Here is a 27,650-nt window from a genome sequence, read left to right as displayed (position 1 = left end):
TTCATTTTAATTAAGTTAAGGTTGAAGTTATCTACAACCGCACATTAACAAATTCCCATCTGCCCATAATCGCGGGAACAACTTTTGAAAATTCAAATCCCTGCAGGGGAGTCCCAACTTAGCCCATGACAAACTCTCACGGTCAACGAAGGAATAGACCTCCTCCTAAGACGTTCCGATCAGACTCGGTATCTCGGTAATTCAAGACACTTCCAGAGGTTAAAACAAGACCAGCAACACCGCCCGAATGTGCCGACAAATCCCGATAGGAGCTGAACATATCTCTTTCTTAGGGCACACTCAGATGAGCGCTCCATACAACTAAAACCAAACCTCGAGTTTCCCCGAGGGAGCGCTGCACAGGACTCTAGCTTGGACCAACACTCAGAGGAGCACTGGCCCAGGGGGGTTTAAAATAAGATGACCCTCGGGCTCCGGAAACCCAAGGGAAAAAGAGGCTAGGTGGCGAATGGTAAAACCAAGGTTGGGCATTGCTGGAAAAGCTTTAATCAAGGCAAACTATCAAGGGGTTCCCATTATAACCCAACCGCGTAAGGAACGCAAAATCCGGGAATATAACACCGATATGACGGAAACTAGGGCGGCAAGAGTGGAACAAAACACTAGGCGAGAGGCCGAGCCTTCCACCCTTTACGAAGTATATAGATGCATTAAGATAACCAGATAATATAATGATATCCCAACAAGTAAATAAATGTTCCAACAAGGAACAGCCTCCAATCTTCACCTGCAACTAGCAACGCTATAAGAGGGGTTGAGCAAAGCGGTGACATAGCCAAACAACGGTTTGCTAGGACAATGGTGGGTTAGAGGTTTGACATGGCAATTTGGGAGGCTTGAAAGCAAGTGGTAGGTATCGTAGCAATGGCATAACAAAAGACCGAGTAGACTAGCATAGCAAAGATAGTAGTGATTTCGAGGGTATGATCATCTTGCCTGCACAGTTGTCAGAGTTGACTGGATCCTCGAAAGCAAACTCAACGGGCTCCTCGTTAGCGAACTCGTCTCCTGGCTCTACCCAAACAAAACAAACAAGCAACAAGGATACAATCAACCACTGCAAGGATCAAGCAATATGATGCAATGATGATATGCTATGCGGGATGCAATGCGGGATGCAAAATGCAAGATATGACAGGAAATGCAAGAACCTTGCCTCAACTTGGAAATCCAAGTGTGCCACTGGAAAGATGAGATGAAATCGCTTGAAAACTATATAAAGAACACCGGAATCGGAGTTACGGTTTGGCAATGGCAAACGATTCAAATATGACACCGGTCTGCGATTTACAGCAAGTAGCCAACTAAATGCAATGAGATGAACATGCTACAGCAACCAAACATGACAACAAAATACATGGCAGGGATGCACACAAGATGCTTAACAAAAGTCTAGCACTGGGCTACGACCAATTCATCCATTAACAGGTTCAAACACGCATGGCAAAAATGCATATGGCAAACATATCTCAGACTTTGTGAAATTAACACTTGTCTGGAATTTCTGATCAGGTAGCCCTCTTCGGAGCCACAAAACTACATGCTACAGGATGTAAACATGGCAAAGTAAAGCATGGCATGGAGCTACTCAAAGAGCTTAACAAAAGTCCCGTAGTGACCTTGAGCCAAAAGGGATCAGAAAATACAATTGCAAGTACGTGAACATAGCAAAAGCATAATCAGATCACAGACATAGTGAAAAACTGACACATGCTGAAATATAACTCAAGTAGGCATGTTTACGAGCTCGATGCACTCACTACGTTGCAAGTCATGGGAAGACAAGCATACATCCATCAATAAGGCACAAAATGCAAGCTAGACATGGCAAGAATAATAGCATATCATGCACGGATCCACTACAGCATCATCGGCAAAATTGCAAACAAGTTGACAATCTGCCCAGATTCACAAAGTGGCAAAAGTAGAGCTCGATTGACTCAAGCTAGGGTGCTCCAGAATTGCAAACAAAGACATGGATGGATAGAGCACTACAAGATTAACAAAACATCCTTACTGATCATCCTCAAAAGAGGCACGGATCACTAGGAGACAACATGAACATATGGCAACATGAGATAAACAGCTCAAGGACTTAGTGGAATTGCTAAGTCCCTGAAAACAGAATTACTAAGTGCACCACTTTGCAAGCTTGCACTAGTCACCTCACACATCAGAAAAATACATGGGTTGCACCTCTGGAAAGATGACAAAACCCTTAACAAAACATATGTAGAGCATCAGGGCATATCATGCACACATTAATCATGGCAAAAATGACAAAAACCTAAATGGAGTAGCTGATCTGACAATTAACTCAAGTAGCCCTCTTCTAACAGCATTTCGGGCATCAAGATGAGCTCAAATGAAAATGATGCAATGGAATGAAATGATGTACTCTCTGAGGTGAACATTTTGATATGCTATATGCCAAAAACGGAGCTACGGACGAGGAGATACGACATGATGAAGATGAGCACATGAGCTAGGGTTTGGGCAAAAAAGTCAACCCGAGTCACTCCGGATCTAGATCCAGCCCGAGCACTGTAGCGGCGGCGCGGTTCCCGATGTTGGCCGGCTTCATCGCTGGACTTGCCGGAGAAGGCCGGAGCCGAGGGGGAGATGGCCGGAGGAGGGAGAGGACGGCGAGACGGCGGCGGAGGGCGGCGTTGGCAGGCGGCGAAGCCGCGGCGGCGGCGGCATGTGGATGCGGCGGCGCCGGCGATGGCGCGTGGTGGCGGCGGCGATGGCGCGCGGCGGCGGCGGCGAGGCTCCCGGGCGGCGCGCGGGCAGAGGGAGCCCCGGGCGGCGGCGGGTGGCGACCCGGGCCAGGAGGGCCGAGCGCGGGCCCTCCGTGTCGGCTCGGTAGGTGGAGGCAGCGACGAGTGGGGAGATGCCACGTGGCGGCAGCGGCGCTGGGCGGACACGTCCGGCGGCGGAATTTTTGTCCGGCGCGCGAGGTGAGGGAGAGATCTAGAGTTTGCCCGAAAATTTTGGGGAGAGGCTATATATAGGCATAGGGGGAGCTAGGGGAGTCCAAATGAGGTGCGGTTTTCGGCCACGCGATCGTGATCGAACGCTCTAGATGATGGAGCAGAGTTAGGTGGGTTTTGGGCCAAATTGGAGGGGTGTTGGGTTGCAACACACACGAGGCCTTTTCAGTCCCTCGGTTAACCGTTGGAGTATCAAACGAAGTCCAAATGGTATGAAACTTGATAGGCGGTCTACCGGTAGTAAACCAAGGCCGCTTGGCAAGTCTCGGTCCAATCCAGAAATGTTTAATCCCAACACACGAAAGAAAGCTAGAAATGACCACCGGAGGAGAACGAAGCACCGGAATGCAAAACGGACAACGGGGAAAATGCTCGAATGCATGAGATGAACACGTATGCAAATGCAATGCACATGATGACATGATATGAGATGCATGACAACGACAACAACACATGGAGACAAAAGCCCGAACCCGAGGAAATAAATTAACTTAACGCCGGAAACGGCAAGAGTTGGAGTACAAATTGGGAAAGTTACATCCGGGGTGTTACAACACTCCACCACTACGAAAGGATCTCGTCCCGAGATCTAGGACTGAAAGAACGCCAGGTACTCAGAACGGAGGTGATCCTCGCGTTCCCAGGTAGCTTCACAGTCGGAATGGTGTGACCACTTGACTTTGAGAAATTTAATTGACTTGTTGCGAGTCTTGCGTTCAGTCTCTTCAAGAATAGCTACTGGGTGCTCACGATAAGAGAGATCCTCTTGGAGTTCAATGTCCTCGAAGTTGACGGTGCGGTCAGGAGTCTTGAAGCACTTTCGGAGCTGAGAGACATGGAACACGTCATGAACATTTGCAAAGTTTGAAGGAAGCTCGAGTTGATAGGCGAGGTTGCCTCTCTTGCTGACAATCTTGAAAGGTCCCACGTATCTAGGGGCAAGCTTCCCTTTGATACCGAAGCGACGAGTACCTTTCATAGGAGAGACGCAGAGGTAAACATGATCTCCGATCTCGAAAGCCAAATCACGGTGCTTACTATCATAGTAGCTCTTCTGGCGGGATTGCACTGCTTTGAGGTTATCACGAATGACTTTGCACATTTCTTCTGCCTCTGTGATTAAGTCATTACCCAAAAGCTGACGTTCACCGGTTTCAGACCAGTTGAGAGGGGTACGGCACTTCCTGCCATACAGAATTTCAAATGGGGCCTTGCCCGAACTTTCTTGAAAAGTATTGTTGTAGGAGAATTCAGCATAAGGAAGACAATCCTCCCACTTCATGCCGAAGGAGATCACACAAGCCCTGAGCATATCTTCAAGAATCTGGTTGACACGCTCGACTTGACCGCTAGTTTGAGGATGGAAAGCTGTGCTGAAGCGGATGTTGGTGCCCATGGCCTTCTGAAAAGAATCCCAAAACTTCGAGGTAAAGATGCTGCCACGGTCTGAAGAGATCACTTGTGGAATACCATGCAGAGAGACAATACGAGAGGTATAGAGTTCCGCCAATTGAGCTGCAGTGATCGACTCTTTGATAGGCAGAAAATGAGCCACTTTGGTGAGTTTATCGATGACAACGAATATAGCATCATTGCCACGCTTGGACTTTGGAAACCCAGTCACGAAGTCCATTTCAATGTGGTCAAACTTCCTTTCTGGAATGGCAAGAGGTTGGAGGAGACCAGCTGGCCTTTGGTGTTCTGCCTTCACTCTTCTGCAGACATCACATTCATTCACGAATTGAGCAATTTCGCGCTTCATTCGAGTCCACCAATAAGCCTGCTTCAGGTCCTGATACATCTTCGTGCTCCCAGGGTGGATGGAGAGGAGAGAATTGTGAGCCTCGTTCATGATCACTTTACGGAGATCACCTTTGGGTACCACAATACGATCCTCGAAGAAGAGAGTGTCCTTGTCGTCAAGGCGGTAGCACTTGTACTTGGGTTGACTCTTGGCAATCCCAATCTTCACCTTTTTCACCATAGCATCAAGAAGCTGTGCTTGGTGAATCTGGTCTTCCAAGGTAGGAGAGACTAGAAGGTTGGCGAGGAAACCTTGGGGAACAACTTGCATATTAAGTTTGCGGAAAGCTTCACAAAGCTCGGGTTGATAAGGCTTGAGAATCAGACTGTTGCAGTAAGCTTTCCTTCTCAATGCGTCAGCAATCACATTGGCCTTGCCTGGAGTATACTCGATACTTGGATTATACTCTTGAATCATTTCAACCCATCGAGTTTGCCTGAGGTTGAGATTAGGCTGAGTGAAGATGTACTTGAGACTCTTGTGATCAGTGAAAATGTCCACTTTTCTTCCCAATAGAAGATGTCTCCAAGTCAAAAAAGCATGCACAACTGTTGCCAACTCGAGATCATGAGTGGGGTAGTTCCTCTCATTAGGCTTCAACTGGCGAGAGGTATAAGCAACCACTTTCTTCTCTTGCATCAATACTGCGCCAAGACCTTGGAGAGAGGCATCACAAAAGACCTCGTACGGTTTGGATTCATCAGGCGGAGTGAGAACTGGAGCAGTGATCAATTTCTCTTTCAAAGTGTTGAAAGTAATGTCACACTCCGGAGACCAAACGTACCTGGCTCTGATACCAACTTGTAACACCCTCGATGCGACTATATCTCCCACGTGTCGAGGCACGAGTTAGAGGCATAATCGCATTGAAGGCATATGTCGCAAGTTAGGCAATCTTCACAACATCCCATGTAATATGAATAATAAAGGGGAGATAACATAGTTGGCTTACACTCGCGACGTAAAACAAGTAAATAAATAACATTACATCATCCAAACACTCATGGCCCGACTACAGCGCCAAAATAAAAGATAACCCAACAAGCGACACGGTCCCAATCACCCCCAACTGGGCACCACTACTGATCATCGGGAAAGGAAACATAGTAATGTTGAGAGTCTTCGTCGAACTCCCACTTCAGCTCATACGCGTCTCCTGGAGCGGAATCATCAGGCCCTGCATCTGGTGTAAGTAATCTGTGAGCCACAGGGACTCAGCAATCTCGCACCCTCGCGATCAAGACTATTTAAGCTTATAGGTGAGGCAAGGTAAATATAAGTGGAGCTGCAGCAAGCGACTAGCAAATATGGTTGCTAACTTATTCGCAAAAGAGAGCGAGAAGAGAAGGCAAAGCGCGAGCGAGAAACTAGAGAGCAACCTGCGCAAACATTACTCCAACACCGTGTCCACTTCCCGAACTCCGCCGAGAAGAGGCCATCATGGCAACACACTCGGTTGATTCATTTTAATTAAGTTAAGGTTCAAGTTATCTACAACCGCACATTAACAAATTCCCATCTGCCCATAATCGCGGGCACGGCTTTCGAAAATTCAAATCCCTGCAGGGGAGTCCCAACTGAGCCCATGACAAGCTCTCACGGTCAACGAAGGAATAGACCTCCTCCCAAGACGTTCCGATCAGACTCGGTATCTCGGTAATTCAAGACACTTCGACAGGTTAAAACAAGACCAGCAACACTGCCCGAATGTGCCGACAAATCCTGATAGGAGCTGCACATATCTCTTTCTCAGGGCACACTCAGATGAGCGCTCCATACAACTAAAACCAAACCTCGAGTTTCCCCGAGGGAGCGCTGCACAGGACTCTAGCTTGGACCAACACTCAGAGGAGCACTGGCCCAGGGGGGTTTAAAATAAGATGACCCTCGGGCTCCGGAAACCCAAGGGAAAAAGAGGCTAGGTGGCGAATGGTCAAACCAAGGTTGGGCATTGCTGGAAAAGCTTTAATCAAGGCGAACTATCAAGGGGTTCCCATTATAACCCAACCGCGTAAGGAACGCAAAATCCGGGAACATAACACCGATATGACGGAAACTAGGGCGGCAAGAGTGGAACAAAATACTAGGCGAGAGGCCGAGCCTTCCACCCTTTACCAAGTATATAGATGCATTAAGATAACCAGATAATATAATGATATCCCAACAAGTAAATAAATGTTCCAACAAGGAACAGCCTCCAATCTTCACCTGCAACTAGCAACGCTATAAGAGGGGCTGAGCAAAGCGGTAACATAGCCAAACAACGGTTTGCTAGGACAATGGTGGGTTAGAGGTTTGACATGGCAATTTGGGAGGCTTGAAAGCAAGTGGTAGGTATCGTAGCAATGGCATAACAAAAGACCGAGTAGACTAGCATAGCAAAGATAGTAGTGATTTCGAGGGTATGATCATCTTGCCTGCACAGTTGTCAGAGTTGACTGGATCCTCGAAAGCAAACTCAGCGGGCTCCTCGTTAGCGAACTAGTCTCCCGGCTCTACCCAAACAAGACAAACAAGCAACAAGGATACAATCAACCACGTGCAAAGATCAAGCAATATGATGCAATGATGATATGCTATGCGAGATGCGATGCGGGATGCAAAATGCAAGATATGACAGGAAATGCAAGAACCTGGCCTCAACATGGAAATCCAAGTGTGCCACTGGAAAGATGAGATGAAATCGCTTGAAAATGATATAAAGAACGCCGGAATCGGAGTTACGCTTTGGAAATGGCAAGCGATTCAAATATTACACCGGTCTGCGATTTACAACAAGTAGCCAACTAAATGCAATGAGATGAACATGCTACAGCAACCAAACATGACAACAAAATACATGGCAGGGATGCACACAAGATGCTTAACAAAAGTCTAGCACTGGGCTACGACCAATTCATCCATTAAAAGGTTCAAACAAGCATGGCAAAAATGCATATGGCAAACATATCTCAGACTTTGTGAAATTAACACTTGTGTGGAATTTCAGATCAGGTAGCCCTCTTCGGAGCCACAAAACTACATGCTACAGGATCTGAACATGGAAAAGTAAAGCATGGCATGGAGCTACTCAAAGAGTTTAACAAAAGTCCCTTAGTGACCTTGAGCCAAAAGGGATCAAAAAATACAATTATAAGCACGTGAACATAGCAAAAACATAATCAGATCACAGACAGTGAAAAACTGACACATGCTGAAATATAACTCAAGTAGGCATGTTTACGAGCTCGATACAATCACTACGGTGCAAGTCATGGCAATACAAGCATACATCCATTGATAAGACACAAAATACAAGCTAGACATGGCAAGAACAATAGCATATCATGCACGGATCCACTACAACATCATCAGCAAAATTGCAAACAAGTTGACAATCTGCCCAGATTCACAAAGTAGCAAAAGTAGAGCTCGATTGACTCAGGCTAGGGTGCTCCAGAATTGCAAACAAAGACATGGATGGATAGAGCACTACAAGATTAACAAAACATCCTTACTGATCATCCTCAAAAGAGGCACGGATCACTAGGAAACAACATGAACATATGGCAACATGAGATAAACAGCTCAAGGACTTAGTGGAATTGCTAAGTCCCTGAAAACAGAATTACTAAGTGCACCACTTTGCAAGCTTGCACTAGTCACCTCACACATCAGAAAAATACATGGGTTGCACCTCTGGAAAGATGACAAAACCCTTAACAAAACATATGTAGAGCATCAGGGCATATCATGCACACATTAATCATGGCAAAAATGACAAAAACCTAAATGGAGTAGCTGATCTGACAATTAACTCAAGTAGCCCTCTTCTAACAGCATTTCGGGCATCAAGATGAGCTGAAATGAAAATGATGCAATGGAATGAAATGATGTACTCTCTGAGATGAACATTTTGATATGCTATATGCCAAAAATGGAGCTACGGACGAGGAGATACGACATGATGAAGATGAGCACATGAGCTAGGGTTTGGGCAAAAAAGTCAACCCGAGTCACTCCGGATCTAGATCCAGCCCGAGCACTGTAGCGGCGGCGCGGTTCCCGTTGTTGGCCGGCTTCGTCGCCAGACTTGCTGGAGAAGGCCGGAGCCGAGGGGGAGATGGCCGGAGGAGGGAGAGGACGGCGAGACGGCGGCGGAGGGCGGCGTTGGCGGGCGGCGGAGCCGCGGCGGCGCGTGGATGCGGTGGCGCCGGCGATGGCGCGTGGTGGCGGCGGCGATGTCGCGCGGCTGCGGCGGGTGGCGACCCGGGACGGGAGGGCTGAGCGCGGGCCCTCCGGGCCGGCGCGGTAGGTAGAGGCGGCGGCGAATGGGGAGATGCCACGTGGCGGCAGCGGCGCTGGGCGGACACGTCCGGCGGCGGAATTTTTGTCCGGCACGCGAGGTGAGGGAGAGATCTAGGGTTTGCCCGAAAATTTCGGGGAGAGGCTATATATAGGCATAGGGGGAGCTAGGGGAGTCCAAATGAGGTGCGATTTTCGGCCATGCGATCGTGATCGAACGCTCTAGATGATGGAGTAGAGTTAGGTGGGTTTTGGGCCAAATTGGAGGGGTGTTGGGCTGCAACACACATGAGGCCTTTTCGGTCCCTCGGTTAACCGTTGGAGTATCAAACGAAGTCCAAATGGTACGAAACTTGACAGGCGGTCTACCGGTAGTAAACCAAGGCCGCTTGGCAAGTCTCGGTCCAATCCGGAAATGTTTAAACCCCACACACGAAAGAAAGCTAGAAATGACCACCGGAGGAGAACGAAGCGCCGGAATGCAAAACGGACAACGGGGAAAATGCTCAAATGCATGAGATGAACATGTAGCAAATGCAATGCACATGATGACATGATATGAGATGCATGACAACGACAACAACACACGGAGACAAAAGCCCGAACCCAAGGAAATAAATTAACTTAACGCCGGAAACGGCAAGAGTTGGAGTACAAATTGGGAAAGTTACATCAGGGGTGTTACAGGCGACCTCGAGCTTCATCCCCGAAGACATGCTCTCCCATAGAGCGTGCACGCTCACGGTCATGGCGGATGTGGTGTGAGGTAGCAGGACGATGCGCTAGGGTGTGGAGGTTAGTTGGGCGTTGCCTCTTTAAGTAATGCATTCCGGTGAGGCCAAGCATCCAGGTGCATCATTAAGTCGCCGAAGTTGGTTCCTCGGGCACCGAGCCTCTTAACTACGGCATACAGATGGATGACCTGAATGCGGGCAGCTGGCGCCAGCTAGGAACGCACCATGCGACGGCGCGAGGGACGAGGGTTTTTGGTGTGCCAGGGTAGTCATCTGCGGTCGTGGCAACGTTGGAGATGCCCTTTGCTCACATGTGATCCCCCACATGTCACTGAAAAAGAAAGACGACCCGGCATGGTCTCAGGTCCTGGGGATGCAGTTGGCTGCTCTACACCATTCTATAGACACGTCCCGACGCGCGCGCACTTCGGCGCCCCGTGCATCCTCGACGAGCCAGGTGTTGATCTGCTGGTTGTGCCACAACGCTAACGCCACCCTCGGCACACTAAACCCGACCGTGTCCAGCGATGATGAGAGTGTCGCTCACCGCAGTTGCTGTGCCTAGAGGCGGTGTTGGAGCTGCGCCACGTTGCTGTCCCCCACGACCCACATGAACGGTTGCCGGTGGCGAGGAGGTCGTGGGCCAGCTCCTCCATTGGACTAGTCTGTGCCATGTTGTCCCGACATGTGTGCCCCACATGTCGGTTTCCCTGTTTTCCCAGCCACATTCGAGCGTCAGTGCTCCGTGTTGCGCATTAGGCGCAAAACAGGTGGTTTTTATGCCCTAGGTCAAATGTCGTATAGTACCAAGTTGTTACCCTAGCCCCAAGTGTGGTGGTTTTGGGTATGGTACCACCCTTTTCCTTTTCATGTAGTGAAGCGCAACACTTGATTAAGTAGCCAGATGGTGTTCTAAATGTAGGTATCCGACTGTTCGAAGGAATAATTGAGGTGTGCCCGGTCCGTGCCCGCATTTAGGGGTCCAACTTACCATGTTCCGGCAGTAGTAACTATACTAGTCCCTATGTACTCCCTCTGTTTTTACTTACTCCGCATTTTAGCTTTGCTCAAAGTCAAACTTTGTAAACTTTGACAAAGTTTATAGACAGAAATAATAACATATACAATAACAAATCAATACCATTAGATTCATTATTGAATATACTTTCGCATCATATAGATTTGCTATTGTAAATGTTCATATTTCTACTCTTATAAAAAGCGGAGTTGGTGATGATGGTGTGCCTGCCATCCTACAATATAGGCTGTTTGATCTATATCTAAAGGATAGGAAGGAAACTATAAGAATTTACCCGCACTCCTCTCCACATTTGCAGATAAGGCCTTCCCTCATTCATCCTTTTCTCCCACAAGATCTTGATGTTCCGTGCAACACACGGGCATCTTGCTAGTTTTCTATAAATTTGGTCAAATTTTATGAAGTTTGAGTTCAGTCAAACCTAATATGCAGAGTAAATAAAAACATAGGGAGTATCTTACTCTGTGACCAAGACGGAAGGGAAAACGAGACAACTTATTGTTTATTTGAGCCATTCAAGTATAATCATATGGCGTTGCTTATTTCTCATTCTTCTCCAACCCTCTTCTCCATCGATCATGCCGCCCTCCGGTTGAGTCCATCCTCCCGCATGCCTCATTTGAACATTGCCGAGTATCATTCGCATGTGGGCCTAGACCATGCTTGTATTTCCAATGTTGTAATTTGTCCGACATGCATACAATTAAACGGTTAATTTAAAGTTTCACTTTTCCTCCACTACGTGTCGCTTCCTGTCTTAGTTTTGACATCCCATTTGGTTCATGCCCCGACACATCTTGACGAGATCGATTGATGTTGAGAGATCAATTGCGTGTCGTGCAAGGGGATAAAGGTTTGGTCTGTTTCTATGATAGAAATGACCCATGGGGGTCTGTGGGGATTAGTGGGAGTATATTGTACGTTCATAAGCGAAACAAACGTATTGTACCCACCCTAGTCCTCTTTCAATCGATCTCCAGACCCCGAGACGAAATCGAGACACAACGAGTGGGTGCATGTGTGATACCTAAGGCAGATTCAAAATTTTGAACCGGTGATGATAACATCCGCAAATCATATATAAAGGGTATTCAATGTTCGTTTCGCCTTTGAACGTACAATATACTCCCTCCGATCCTTTCTAGCTTACATATAAGTTTTATATGTAGTCAAAGTATCTCTACTTTGATGAAACTTGCAGAAAAAAGTATCAACATTCAACAACGCCCAATCAATATTGTTAGATTCATACATACTCCTAGATTTGGATTCAAACAGAGATGGTTTCAAAAAAAATTCAACAACGTGAATGTGCTTGTTCTCGTGCATGCTCTTCCTACTAGGATTTCGCCACGTATAGCCAGTCCAATAGTAAAAAAATTTAAGCTCCCTGTCCAATAGTACTAGTGGAGTACTGGCAACATCTGTAGTAGAGTATGCAGTGCTCATAGTACTCCCTCCTTCCATTTATATAGGGCCTAAGAGCAAGTCTATTAAGGCCTATTCAGCAGGCTATAAGACTTGCCATGTCATTAAAATCCTACTTGGAGGAGTGAGAAGAGAGGAGAGACAGTGAAGCAAGCACTTATTCTACAGCCCGTCTATAACACATAGATCAAGAAAAAATAGTATGCATGCAACTCTCTTGCAATCATATACCTTGCTCATCCAAATATTAAATGCTTAGAGCCAACCTAATAGCCATTCTAAGAGCCAACCTATTACTTAACCATGCAAATATTAAATGCTTATATGAGTAATTTTTATGATGGATCTAAGTGAGGTGGCATCTCTTTATAGCCAACAGTTGGCTACATTATTAACCATGCTCTAATGCGTTTTTCAAAACCACCTTTGACTATTGACAAGATTAATAGTACATGAGATGTATAATGTGAAAATTATATCATTGGAAGCTCCTTTCACATACGAATTTGACCGTATGATTTGTGTAAGTTGCATGTCATATATTAGTACTCTAACATTTGGTCAAAGTTAAACTCGAAAAATGCATTAGGCCATGTATAGATGGAAGGAGGGAGTAGTAGTGGAAGTGGATCCTGTGACGTAGGTATCCCTCCCTTACCCCCCCCCCTTCGGCCACTTACTGGCGGGCCGCATGCTTGCTAGGCCCCGCATGTCAGTTACTCAATGGGTTCGCCACGTCAGGGGATCCTCATCCGTAGTATACTCCCTCTGTTTTTATTTACTCCACATAAAATGGAGGGAGTAGTAGTATAAATGACGCGGGTGGGGGAGGGGGAGGGACGTCAGTTTGCTCTCAACTGCGGTCCCACAAGCAAGCAAAAATGCAAGACGAAGCGCGTTCCATTCGGTGAGCGACATGGAGGGTCCAGCGTGTCGGGGTGCAACACGAACGCGACAAGAGCGATGTATAGTCAAAACCGATTGACTGGTCATCACCGGAACCACTATTCACACCGCACCTTCGTTGCTCGGCCTACGCCAGCCACTGCCCCAAAAACCACACCTCCTCTCCAGCCCATTCCCCCACCTTTCGATCCCCTAGCCCGCATCAAGCGTCCCCTAGTTTGCTGGAAAGCCATGGTGCGCCGCAAGATCACGTACTACAAGATGCTGATGCCGGAGCGCCACGCAGAAATCCCGACGACGGTCGGCGCCACACACCTCCGTTCCAAAGCTCACTTTGCAGCGGGCCAATCCTCGAGTTCTCTGGAGCCAAGCTACGAGGAGGAGGAAGCCGATTCAATGTTCATGGCGGAGGTCGCGGTGCAGAAGGACCCCAATGAGTATGAGACAATGGACGTCGACTTCGTGCCAGCGTCCGGGTCCCCCATGGTGCAGGCGGACTAGCGGTTCAACCTGGCGATACTAAAGGAGGACTGGGAGGCATAGTCTCAACTCGACGCGGAGCGTGCACATGCCGCTACCATCGAGGCTCTCCTGCAGGCAGAACTGGACGTCGTGGATGTGAACTGGGCGGTAGAGGGTCAACTTGACGTGGAGCGCACTGATGCCGCTGCCATCGAGGCCCTCTTGTAGGCGGAATCGGACGTCCTAGACTTGAACCAGGCGATGGAGGCTCAACTCGACGCGGAGTGCGTGGATGCCGTTGCCATCGAGGCCCTCCTGCAGGCGGAACCGGACGTCCTGGACATGAACCGGGTGGCGGAGGGTCAACTCGACGCGGAGCGTGCGGATGCCACTGCCATCGAGGCCCTCCTGCAGGCGAAACCGGACGTCCTGGACTTGAACCCGGCGGTGCTCTCATCCGTGCAGAGCACCTGCACACTCTGCATGAACGAGTAGCTGGAGGCCGAGGACAACCACGGTGCGGAGGCACACATCGGCAGCTTTGGCTGGCTCGCGCCTGTAGCCAAAGACGACGAGGCCGTCTCATTCTGTGAGTAGTGATAGTTTTTCTTTATGTTGTTGTTTTTAGGGATCTTTTGCTGTGTAAAAACATATATTTATGCAAGTCGCCTGACTTTCATCATTTGGGTCAGTCGACCATTTCAGATGATTGGATGAATATCCTACGTCTCCTAACCCTTCTTCCTCACCTATTCTTCTTCCCCGACAGACCACCGCACGGGCCGTACGGATCTTCCCCAACATGCGGTTGGATAAACATACTGTATGAACGAAAATTATGTGTCAGCATTAGGATGGCTGAGTTTGGTTTGATCACATGCGGTAGCATGTGTCAGTGAGGGTGCATTCCCTTGGTTGGGTTTGCGGCATGTAGGAGCGATTGTGTGAGGGTGCGGTGCGACCGCTGCATGGAGGAGCGACTGTGTGAGGGTGAAGTGCGACCGCGGCATGCAGGAGTGAATGTGTAAGGGTGTGGTGCAACCGCGAGAGCCGTGCGCAAGTGTACCTCCTTTTCATTTTTAAAACTTTAGGCAATCTTGGCAAAAATGTGTGGCGAAGTATGGCAATGCAAGGCCTAGACCCAAACAGGATACAAGTACGTACGTAGGAATACTAGTGTTAAAAAAGAAAGTCGGGGTCTTCCTTCGCAGGATTAATCGATACAAATCCTCGTTTGATGTGTCAATTAATGCGTATTTTTTTCTCCAAAGCCCAATGATCTAGCCATCTCACTCCTCATCGCTTGATTAATGCAGAGCCATGCAAACCAACCTTCTCACTTCCACATGCATGCAAGGGTATAATAATGTCCTTGGTTGCAAGTACGAGGCAAACCCCATCAATTTTTCCTCGATTAGTGTTAGTGGCCTTCTGCAAATTGTAATTTTGATATATCGACCTTGTGTACAAAAAATGGAGGTAGTAACTATTTGACTTCCTTCCCCATTGCGGTGACATCGACGATATCTCGGACGTTGTGGTTTCGCGACATGCGTTCGACGGAGAACACCATTGAGGGAGACCACGGTAAGTCATTCACAAGTGCTGCCTGCAAGCCGATACAACCGCTTTATTTGCATCCAAGAAGTCCGTTGAACCAAAGGACGCATAAATGTACTAGTACTAGTACACAATAGCGTCCTCCGTCCAGCTTAGTGCAGTGAGGTGGTTTCTCGAAGAAGACGATGGAGAAGCGGAGTCAGCGAAGAGTGAAATGATGGTTGCGTCATCCGTGCTTTGTGATTTGACGCCTCACTGCTTTGTGATTTGTGATTGAAGCAACATGGGAGTAGACTCTGTGCTCTATACTGTACATGCGTCCAGGACGGGAGAAAGAGAAGAGACATTACATTTTTCTATTCCTTCAATCAATCAATCAGGGAGCTTCGGTTCCATCTTTCTGGCTTTGGCAGCACCGTCCACAATGGTTCCCATCGATGCCAAAAGCTATTTTCACATTTGGCTACACATTGTGGATGGCCTTAACTGTATCACTTGGTTTTTCTCCTGTGATATCTGTACAAATCTCAATTATATTGATCTAAAAAATTATAGAATCAAGATTAGTAAAAAGGAGGTGATTTTTCCACGCGGATGGCGGGGGAGGTTTCTTATTTTTAGAGGACGTTGGCCTGGCGTTTTGCTAACATGCGGTCCCACATTTCAGTGCTTTACCAAGCCGATCCGTGTCCCACATGAGGCAGAACAACGGCAGAAGCAACACGTGGTTAACTTGAAGAAGATGAGGGAGAAGCGGATTCAGCAACGAGTGAAATGACAGTTGCTTCGTCCCTCCAACTTCTTTTTTAGCATTATTACTTCGTCCCTCCAACTTAACCGCGGGAAAGGTGGATCTTTGTGATTTGACGCCTCATTGCTCATTACTACGCCGGCGCCATGACTGGGGTGCTTCACCACTGCTGCTCTGCACTGTATTTCGGTATGGCACGTGGACCTGGTAGCTTGATGTCCCACATGTCGGCGAAAGGGACTAGAACATTTATGAAAACGAGTGCTGCCCTCTTACAACAGAGGAGTACACAACACGGCGGCCCCGTGAACTGATACTTGTACTGTAGTACTATAGTACTATAGTTTTGCTGTTTCGCACGATCCATTGATACAAATCCGATTAAGCGGGAATGGGCGGTATTTTTCCCGCACGGTATATGATACTGGACATACATTTCAAAGGCAATTTTAATGTATGCAAACTGAATAATTAAGTAACAATATGATATCTAGTAAAACTAAAAACACATATGATTTATTGTGTTAGAGTGTAGTAGTAGTGTTGTATTGCATAGTTGTTAGAGGTAACATGCGAGAGCGTGTAGAGATGTAGTTTTGGAGGGCCTATAGAGAGAAAAGCGTAATACGGTCACCGGACTTCAGAATACGCTCATTACGGTCACTATATACGTTTTGCGGTGATTATTTGGTCACTTGCTCACCATTCAGCATCGGATTGCACTCTGTTGACCAGCCAAATATTCTGTGTGGCACCATGTTGACTAAACCACGTTCCTTGTGGGTCCCACCTGTTAGTTCTCATAGGAAAAATGTCAGATAAACAGAAATTTACACAGGCGCGACAAGACTCCAACCCATAAGCGGAAACCACATGGTTGTGTATGTGTCCGTCAGGGACTAATGTGTGCGCATGCACGTGTAGGTTGAGCACTTGAGCGTGAGAGTGTGTGTTGGTCGTGTGGTGTGTGCATGCATGCGTGCATGTGTGCATGTGAGTATTGTGTGTGTGCGTGGCTGCGTGTGTATGTGTGAGTGTTGTGTGCGTGTGTGGCTGCGTGTGTATGTGTGAGTGTTGTGTGCGTGTGTGGCTGCTTGTGTTCGTGTCAGTGTTGCGTGCATGCAGTTTGTGTGCATGTGTGTGTGTGTATAATCACCACACCAGCTCCTGTGTGTTAAAACAGATGACTGAGCATACCAATACAAGGCCACCTTGTCCGCTGTGCCCGCGGTCATGACTTCGAACCGTCGTCCAATATTTTTTGTCGTTTGTTTACATTCTTACTAGCAAGATGCCCGTGCATTGCACGTAACATCAAGATGCATTTGTATTACTAGTTTATCTTGTGAGAGAAAAGGATGAACGGAGGAAGGCCTTATTTGCAAATGTGGAGAGGTGTGTGGGTACGTTTTTGCAAAATTGCCATAGTCTCCTTCCTATCCGTCAGATATAAATTGGACGGCCTATATTGCAGGATGGCAGGCACACCATCATTGCCAACTCTGTTTTTATAAGAGTGTAGAGTAGATACACGCCGATAGGTGGGCCCAATGGTAGTGATATAATGTGATGCAACACTAGAGGTGCCATGTGGAGTGTTTAACTGGTCAACTAGTCATGTCTTGAGCAAACATAGAGCTGTACGGTGAGCCCGTGACTTTATAATAACCACAAAACATAAATGGTGACCGTAATGAGTGGATTCTAAAGTCCAATGTACGTATCGTGCTTTCGCATCAAATACAATGATAGTCACTGTATATATCGCGAGAGAAATATAAAACATGGGTGAATATGCTGGGGGCGTACTTTTAGAGGACTTGGAGATACTTTGTGTGCGTACGTGAAAGGGGCATAGAAGGGGTGTACGCGATGGAGAGAGAGATGCTCTTCGTTTCTCTTTATTATGGCTAACTTTATATATAGTATAAAATATGAAAATTCACAATGCAGAATAAATATCATTGTGGGCACCATGCAATGCACATTAACGTTCATACTCCTCCAAATAACTTTATAATGTTGTATATATGTAGAAATTCTAAAATAATTTTTTGTCCATAGTTTATTCAAAAGGAATGTTGTATGTGAAATAAACGTGAAGAGAGGGCTTTTTAGATCATTGGGGTACATGATATAACATGTGTGAATGTGTAGTTCATGTATTTGGCAGGGCCTAGAGAGGTATGTGTGTATTACATATTCAAGAGAGGCATGCATAGAGGGGTCGACGGGGGAGGGGGGACGTGAGAGAGATAGCACGAGAAATGAGAGAGGTCTAGAGAGAGAGAGAGAGAGACAACTATGATATCACGGCGAGAGATTCCCTTGAGTGTGTATATGCAAGGGGGGAGGGGACAGAGGAACGAGGAGAATTTTTTTGTGTGGTGTCCGTGTTGGTATGTGTGGGTGTGAGAATATAACGAGACCTGGGGGCAGAGGGTGTGTCACCGCGTGAGGTCTGGTGGGCCGAGGTGAGCCCCTTTCTTTGGTTCCGTCCTGCGCCACATTTTTCGGCTCGTGACGCATTTAGGGAGACCCATGGATGGCTAGTCATACAAGACAAGGATAGTAGAATTGTGAAGGACTCTGTGTCCACTGACAAATCCGGCTAGGATTTGTAACCCTAGGTCCTCGGACTAAGGTAACCCCTTATCTTTGATATTACTATTCATCCAACCTAACTATAAGGGGCATCCTAAAAAATGCTCTGCTAGAATCATACTCGTCGATTCGGAAGAGAGGTGTGAGACAATGCGTGAGAGACAGGCCTAAAGATAATGTGCGTACGGGAGACACGTAGGCAGGTCTATGTGTATAGAAAGGGTCGATGGGGATTGTGCGTGTGTATGCTTGTGAGAGGAAGAGTGCTTGTCATAAAGTTTAGTGAAAATAGTCGTAGATGGTTACGAGAGGGAGGAAGGGTTATATCGAGAGCATGTGTGCGAGAAAGACACCTCGGGAGAGAGTGTGTGAGCATGTGTGAGTGACCACCGATGGAGAGTGAAAATAGACGTAAAAGACTAATTTACACATTTATTAAAATATAAATTGTATCCAAATATTAGGATGGGATCATGATATTTGTAATTCGCGTAAGGAACGATCATTGATCCATCAGACATCTAGATTCTATCGAATTTGAGCATGTCTATGTTATTATTCGATATAATTGATCCACATAGTTAGTATTTTGAACTTGAGACAATGCATCGCTTTAGCAATTGAATATAAATGTAAGTATAGTTCATGTTGTGTGTGTAAAGCACATTATACATACGATAGTTACACAATGAACATAATAAATAGCTAGCTATGAACTAGCATACATTTGAATTCAACTTAAGGTGGTTTAAAAAATTCGAATTCAACATGAAGTCCATTCAATTATTTGAATTCGATATTATGGCATTTGTAAATCATACCTAAATTATGGGGGCACCAATCTTTGCTCTGCTTTTGTACATAATAGCATATATAGTCGTGTCAAATTTAGCTCCTCCATTCCAAAATAATTGTAGTTATAGGATTTTCAAGTGTCAAAATTTCAAAAAGAAGCGGATAATTTAATGAGGTTTTCAAGCATACAAGGTCAAATTTAATGTTGTCTATTTAGGGAAATCCTCAAAGTTCAAGAGTACTCTAAACATGAATGCTTCTGTTTCAAAATTTTGAACGAAACGCCAAAAGAGTCACTACTCGCCCGAAACCGTGTGAGACCAATGTTTGGTAGTAGAAGGAAATTACTTTTCTAACTACGACCACTGAAACCTACCGGCCCGACATCGAAATGTCTAAATCGGGGTAGGTTTGTAGCTTCATCTAGACGCCACACAACCATCTCCGAAAAAATGCATACACAATGGCTGCCTAAGCACACATGGCGTGGACGAAATTGCTCCCGCCTACTATTTGGGACACCTGGGATTACCATCCTACCCCGACCCGCAATAGGTCAGAAATTTAAGAGGGGGGCAAAGTTTGTACTTTCCCCAAATTTCAAACTAGTGTGTCCCATCTGTTCAAAAAGCCAAACATAAGTGCGTCCCAGACTGAAACATGGTTATCCCTTAGCTCCCCCCGCCCCCCGCCCCCTGTCTAATTCCCCATTCATACTCCGTGGGCGCCAAAACTACCTCTCCACCAGCCACGAAACCCTGACGTCCTCCTTCCGCCACCCCATCCCACCCATCAACCGCCGCCCTCCTCCATCATGCTGGAGCCGATAACCCGATGTCATTGTCCACCGCAACATCAACCGCAACACCCTCCACGACTAGTAGTTGAAGCCGAGGCAGAGCTGTCTGTACCCGAGCCAGTTCAACCATGCTGTCCTGCACCTCACCACTGCCGCTCCAACTCCGCCACCGTCCACCGCACCGGAGTTGTTCCTCCTACGCCGTCCTTCGCCGCCCCGGATCTGCTTCCCCTCCGTCGACATACGGCCACAACAACTCAGTCAACAATTTGGCCATGGGTTCGTCCAAGGCCGCACCCTCCTCCAAAACATCGGTTCCCCCGGCAAAAAGAATATAATCGTCGCGACATATGCAGGACACAACACTGGAAATCGGAGATGGTACTCCTCTTCCCTTATTCATGCAAATCTTACATGTCTACTTGCACGGTATTCATCCCAGAGAAGACACTAGTTGACCGCTTCTTCTTGATACTAGATGTTCCTAGTAACTCACGATGCACAAGGTTTCTCCTCATATACTATTTCACCTTAGCTAGAGGTCCGTCGCCCCCCTGGATTTCAATTCATGGTCAGTTGATTCCCAATTAACGGAAGCATTCCCCGGTGTAAAAGGCGCTTGTCCGCCTATTACGCCGGGGAAGCAGCGCCTCGCTGTTTATCTTAGGGCCGTGTGGGGCCTAGAGCTGCTGGCACCCGATCTGGAGGTCGGCCAGGATTAAAGGGATGCCCAGGGGCGCTGCCAAGCACGGCGGTGGTGCGAGGTCGAGGGGAGGGCTGGGCAATGGAGGCAGGGGTCTGGGCCGGTGGTCGCTAGCAGTTCGAGAAAGATCGTCAAAAGTGACTGGCGGGAGGTAGACGAAGGCATCTTCCCGTTCCTTATAGATCGGACGATTCATAAAAAATCAACTGACCTATTTATTTTCAGCCGACTGTTATTTTCATAGGACCACATGTGGTGGTGCTGGAGGAGTACTTGCATTTCCCAGCCATCCATGTGCTCATATATTACAAAATCATACAGAGTGGAATCTAATTTTCTTTGCCATGCAATGTTGTAGAGCTATCATATGTCTCCTGTCATTTATTTTTCAGCCACCTGCTATCTACTACTTTTACAGTGCACTAGTTCTACACACACTTCACCCATACTCTCACTATTGTGTTTTTATACAAGGGTATTTCAGACTCTGCCTTGACAGAAGCAGAAAAGAAAAGAGAGAAGTTGCTCTAGCTTCGTACGCGGCTAGGCCAGACACGTTGCAGCACTTTAAAGGGTGTAGTGTCAGCAGATGGAGACGGTAAACGTAGCTCTAGAGTTGATGATCTCGCTCGCAATAAACCACCATCCCAGGTGCCTGCTTTAACTTCGTGGTGTCATATGTGGTTGCATATTGCATATGGTGTCTAGCTTGTATTAAAAAGGCCGAAGTTGGTCTTCACTAATATAAGGAAAGCTATTTTTACATGAACCACCATCCTGGGAGCACCAGAAGATAAATAGCTAGTCAGGGCTATGGTCGAGCCAGTTACAAGCCCAGCACAGACAGTCATCACCTCAAAGCCAACTAAAAAGCCACGATGGTAGCGAAGTAGCCCGCCTCCCACCAGGCTCTCAGGTCCTAGATGATCATGCTCGCCACTCCAGCTGGATGTCTAGCTTGTATTGCTTCCAATTTGGTTAAATTGCATCTGCTTAGATTACACATTATACGTTTGAATATGACATGCCTTCCTGTTTTTGGTACATACTAGTACATCTGTCTATTAACCGACGCGGACGGAGGGCTTTGTCAACTTAGTCAATATGAATGATTCTAGCTCAAGTGACCGTACGACGTCCGTCCAACGACCGTAGTGCTTCTTCAACCTCTGGTCTTCTTGCTCTAGCTGCCCAAAGCAGCGCCGGTTGTGCCACATGCTCCTGCCTCCCATGGCCGGCTGTGCTAACGCGGTGGCCTCACCGCCCCCTACTGTTCCCACCGCTGGCCAGGCCCTGCGACGACGGCAGCCTCACACCGCAGGCAAACTAGTGAACCCTCGTACTCCTCTCCGCGTGGGCATCCACTGCCGCGTCTTCCCTGGCTCCGCGTCGTCCCCTTCCTAGGCCTAGCCGTCATCCACTGCCTTGGTGCTCTCGGCGTGACGTGATCAATGTGGTCAAGGAACGACTTCCATCGGAAGAGTACAGTACGTGGAGAGGCTGACAGCTGGGTCCACGATCGCAGCAAGGAAGTGCCTCCTTATTACGCGGAAAATAATGATCCCTCCACCTGACAACAAGGACCCACCGGATAGGCCACCGTATTTTGGGAAAAAATGTTTCCCAGCTGAATGCTGGGACCCACTAGCTACATCTTCCCACGCAAGGAAGTGCCTGACAGTCAGGACCCACCTGGTCGAAGCGTACGTAGCATTGTCATTCTGGTCGCGAACGTGTACGTACATACTAGTCGATCGGTCTGTCTGCAGGCTGCAACAATGAACCGTGGCCATGTAAGGAAGGGCACGTGTCGTAGTAGAGGTGTGCACGTGTCGTAGTAGAGGCACACACGTAGCATGTACACGTACATATAGCCAAGGTGCAAGAAAGAAAATATGACCATGTACGTACATACAGGCGGGATCTCAAGCGCGTACTCGTGCATATATACACGGACGGCCAGGGCTTCTGTGCATGGAGAGGCAACAGATGGGAGCAGCAGCGTCTTGTTCATCGGGCAGCGAACTGGCTGGGTCGGAATGGAGAAACAGCGTTGTGTTCATGGGGAGGCAACGGAATACATCGTGCTCATCAGAAGCCAACCGGCTTGGACCGAACAGCCGATGGAAATGAGGACTGGCATACTACAGAATGGAGGAAACGGCCTTGTGTTCGACCGCCACAGTCAAAATTCATCGGAAGGGGTCTGGCGTACCGCAAAACGGAGGAAACGGACTTCTCTTGGACCTCCTACGGTCGAAAAGCGGTCCCGTTGATCGGGAGGGGTGTGGCGTACCGCAAAACGGAGGAAACGGACTTGTGTTGGAACGCTACAGTCGAAACGGGGGTCCTGTTCATCGGGAGGGGTGTGGCGTACCGCAAAACGGGACTCCACGGGATATTGTTCATCTCCATCGTCGACTGCCTCCACGGGCTATTGTTCATCAACCGTCGACCTCCTCCAGCCTCCACCTACGACTGTTCATCCACGGGCTCCTACTCATCCAGCCTCCACCGCTCCTCCACCGGCCACTGCTCAACCAGACCTCTCCACGGGGTCCTATTCAACCACCCCTCCACGGGCTACTGTTCATCCAGCCATCCACCGGCTACTGTTCAACCAGCCCTCCACGGGGTCCTTTTCATCCAGCCCTCCACGGGGTCCTATTCATCCCTCCCCCAACTGGCTCGATCGATCGGGGTCCTGTTCATTTAGCAGGAACAGCCTCTACTACCATGGGGTCCTGTTCATCCACCCCCATCGGAACTGTTCATCCAACCCCCCCAACAACGCTCACAGTTCACCAAGAGGCAGCAGGTTCGATCGGCTTCAATTAGCAGCAGTAGCGAAGGAACCGCTCGATCAGGTTCAGTTAACAGCCATCAATTGATCGCTCGGGTTCAGTAATGTGTAGGTTGCAGTGCAATCGCTCGGGTTCAGTTAGAGCCCAAAGCCTCGCTTGGGTTCAGTTAGAGCGCAACGCTTCGCACACGCGCATGCGTGTACGAGAGAAACATGCATCGCTCGGCCCCCGACCACCCACCGTAACCGGGAACTCCCCCGATATTTTCCACGCCCTTGCTTCAACCACAGTTTTTTTCGTCATGGACAGCCCAAAGAATGTCATGAGCTACGTCTCTGGCTCGCCCAGGACGAAAAGCCCATTTTTTGTCATGATTTTTTGTCGTAGAAGTAGGAGCCCACCACATCTACGATGATACCGGGTTTTGTCACAATTATCGTCATCGAAGTGTCATAAGCATGACAGAAAAAATTTCATTCGGCCCAAAATGTCACGAATGTGTCTTTTTTTGTAGTGATCCTCAGAGATTGGAGATAGTTACTATCCTTCGAGTCCTCGTTCCCGACTTGATCGTCGGGGTTACCTTGCCCATCCTCCCAATCATCTTGTTCGGATGTTGGATCGACGAGGGCTTTGGGGTCTTCGGCGTTCTCCGGAGTGTTATTGTCTTCGGTGTCGGTATTACTATCTTTTTCGCGACGTGATTTTGAGCGGCGCCGCTGACGTCGATGCTTTGGAGGCGCCTCAGCAGGCTTATCCTCAACCGGATCCTTCCTGCCATCGTCGTCATCCTCTTTGGGTGTGTCCACCATATACACGTCATATGTGGAGGTGGTCGTCCAACGTCCCATAAACAGCAGGTCTTGGCCTTGTTCGTCTCCGGCATCGTCATCCATGCGGTCGATGTCTTCGGATGCGTAGTCCAGCATGTCAGTTAAATCTTTGACAGTGGCTATGAAGTGGGTGGGTCGGACATAAAATTCCCCTCTCTCAACCCCTAGCCTGGGCTAGGCGTAATTTGGAAGTGATTCCTCTGTAAAGGCGACGGATCACATTAAGTCGAGAGCCTTGTTTAAGAGCGAGGTTTGGATGGGGAAACAAGAGTCCTCGGGGCTGACCGGGGCGAAGGCCTCCTGGCCATTCTTTCTTGGCGCGAACTTCGAGAGTTCGGATCTAGAGTCCGGGGGCGAGTTCGGCCTTTCAATGATAGGGGGAACCCGGTCTGATTCTGAGTTCACCACGGACACGACTGCCTCGAGATCCTCGATAGTATAGTCTGCAGCGGAGAGTTAGGTGGGCTCCAAACTCCCATCTTCGGACCTGATGGTTTTCTCCGGATCTAAGGCCAGAGCGGTGATCGGGGCCGTGAATCCTTCGAAGATCAAGTCTCCTCGGATATTGGCGACATAGTTTAGGTTTCCAAAACTGATCTGATGACCAGGGGCATAGCTGTCGATCTGTTCGAGGTGGCCAATCGAATTGGCACGCTGTGCGAAGCCGCCGAATATGAAAATTTGGCCGGGAAGGAAAGTCTCCCCTGAAACAGCATCATTGTAGATGATCGATCGAGCCATCGAACCTTCTGTCGACAACATAGTGGAACTCTCAATGAAAGCACCAATGTTGGTGTCAAAACCGGCTGATCTCGGGTAGGGGGTCCTGAACTGTGTGTCTGAGGATCAAAGGTAACAGGACACAAGGGACACGATGTTTACCTAGGTTCGGGCCCTCTTAATGGAGGTAATACCCTACTTCCTGCTTGATTGACTTTGATGAGTATAGGGGTTACAAGAGTTGATCTACCTCGAGATCGTAATGGCTAAACCCTAGATGTCTAGCCTATATGATTTCTCTTAGCCTCTACAGACTAAACCCTCCGGTTTATATAGACACCGAAGGGGCCTAGGGTTGTACATAGTCGTTTTACAGAGAAATGAAACTACAGGTCCAGACGCCAAGCTTGCCATCCACGCAAAGGAGAGTCCCATCCAGACACGGGGGAAGGCCTTCCATCTTGTATCTTCACAGCCCATCAGTCTGGCCCATGTGACATAGGACGGATGCCCGAGGACCCCATAATCCACGAAAAACCAATCTAGATCCCGTTCCGGCACCCTGCCGGAGGGGGGGATCATCACTGGTGGCCATCTTCATCATCCCGGTGGCCACCATGATGAGGAGGGAGTAGTCGACCCTCAGGGCTGAGGGTCTGTACCAGTTGCTATGTGTTTAATCTCTCTCTCTCTCTCTCTCTCGTGTTCTTGAGATGCAACGATCTTGATGTATCGCGGGCTTTGTTAATATAGTTCGATTGTATGGTGTTTTCCCCTCTCTATCTTGTTGTGATGAATTGAGTTTTCCCTTTGAGATTTCATTCTATCGGATTGAATACTTTTATGGATTTGAGAGCACTTGATATATGTCTTGTATATGAATACCCATGGTGACAATGGGGTATTATTTTGATTCACTTGGTATATGTTTTGGTACTCAACTCGCAGATTCCCGAGGTGACATTGGGGTAATCTATGCATAGAGGTTGATGCACGTTCTTATCTTTGTTTCTCCGGTAAAAATCTTGGGGCACTCTTTGAGGTTCTTTGTGTTGGATTGAGTATTATGAATCTAAAATTATTTGGTGTTATTTTAGTATGAACTCTTGGATAGATCGATCGGAAAGAATAGCTTCGAGGTGGTTTCGTACCCTACAAATGATTTCTTCGTATGTTCTCCGCTAGATAGGAACTTTGGAGTGATTCTTCGTTGCACGTTGAGGGATGGTTATATGATCCAATTATTTTAGCATTGTTGAGAGATTGCACTAGCAAAAGTATGGACCCTAGGCCTTGTTTTAAAGCATTGCAATACCGTTTGTGCTCACTTTTGTTACTTGCTACCTTGCTGTTTTTTTATTGTTCCTCTTACAAAATTCAATATCTACTATCATTACTACACTTATATCACCATCTCTTCACCGAACTAGTGCACCTATACAATTTGCCATTGTATTTGGTGTGTTGGGCACACAAGAGAATTTTTATTATTTGGTTGAAGGGTTGTTTGAGAGAGACCATCTTCATCCTACACCTCCCACGGATTGATAAACCTTAGGTCATCCACTTGAGGGAAAATTGCTACTGTCCTACAAAACTCTGCGCTTGGAGGCCCAACACGAGTCTACAAGAATAAAGTTGCATAGTAGACATCATGCTCTTTTCCAGCGGCGTTGCCGGGGAGGTGAGTGCATGACGGTATATATATTTAGATCTTGCAATTGAATCTTTTTGTTTCTTGTTTTATCACTAGTTTGGTTCATAAAGGAAAATTACAAAAATGGAATTGAGGTGGTCTCATATTGTTCATCTCTATAATTTGTTTCGTGAAAATGATGGAAAGTAAAATTGTTTTCTCTTGATAGAAGAAGAATTCTATAGAATGTTTGGCATAAAATCTTTGAATGATGACCATGATTGCAATATTGTTGGTATGAATTCTTTGAATATCTATGATGCTAACAATATGCAAAGCCGTAAGCTTGGGGGTGATATATTTGATGAAGATGATATGTTTAGTCCCCCGAGATTTGATGTGCAAATTTGTTATAATGAAAGCATGCCTCCTATTTATGATGATTATATTGATGAAAGTGGATTTGGAGAGGTCATGACTTTATTTAATGATGTTACCACTATTTTGGGAGAGGTTTTAATTGATTATAACAACAAAGTTCCTATCTATGATGATTATGGTGATGACATGTATGCTATAAATAATAATGATAACTATGAAACTTATCATCATGATTTTAATTTTCATTCCCATGATAGTTATTTTGTTAAGTTTACTCCCACTACTATTCATGACAATAAATTTTCTTATGTGGAGAGTAATAAATTTTCTATGCTTGTGGATCATGAAAAGAATGCTTTATGTGATAGCTATATTGTTGAATTCATTCATGAT

This window comes from Triticum urartu, chromosome 2 (genome assembly GCF_003073215.2).
Source record: "Triticum urartu cultivar G1812 chromosome 2, Tu2.1, whole genome shotgun sequence".
In the NCBI taxonomy this organism is placed as follows: domain Eukaryota; kingdom Viridiplantae; phylum Streptophyta; class Magnoliopsida; order Poales; family Poaceae; genus Triticum; species Triticum urartu.
The sequence above is the reverse complement of the archived record's forward strand: the minus strand, read 5'-3'. Positions refer to the sequence as shown.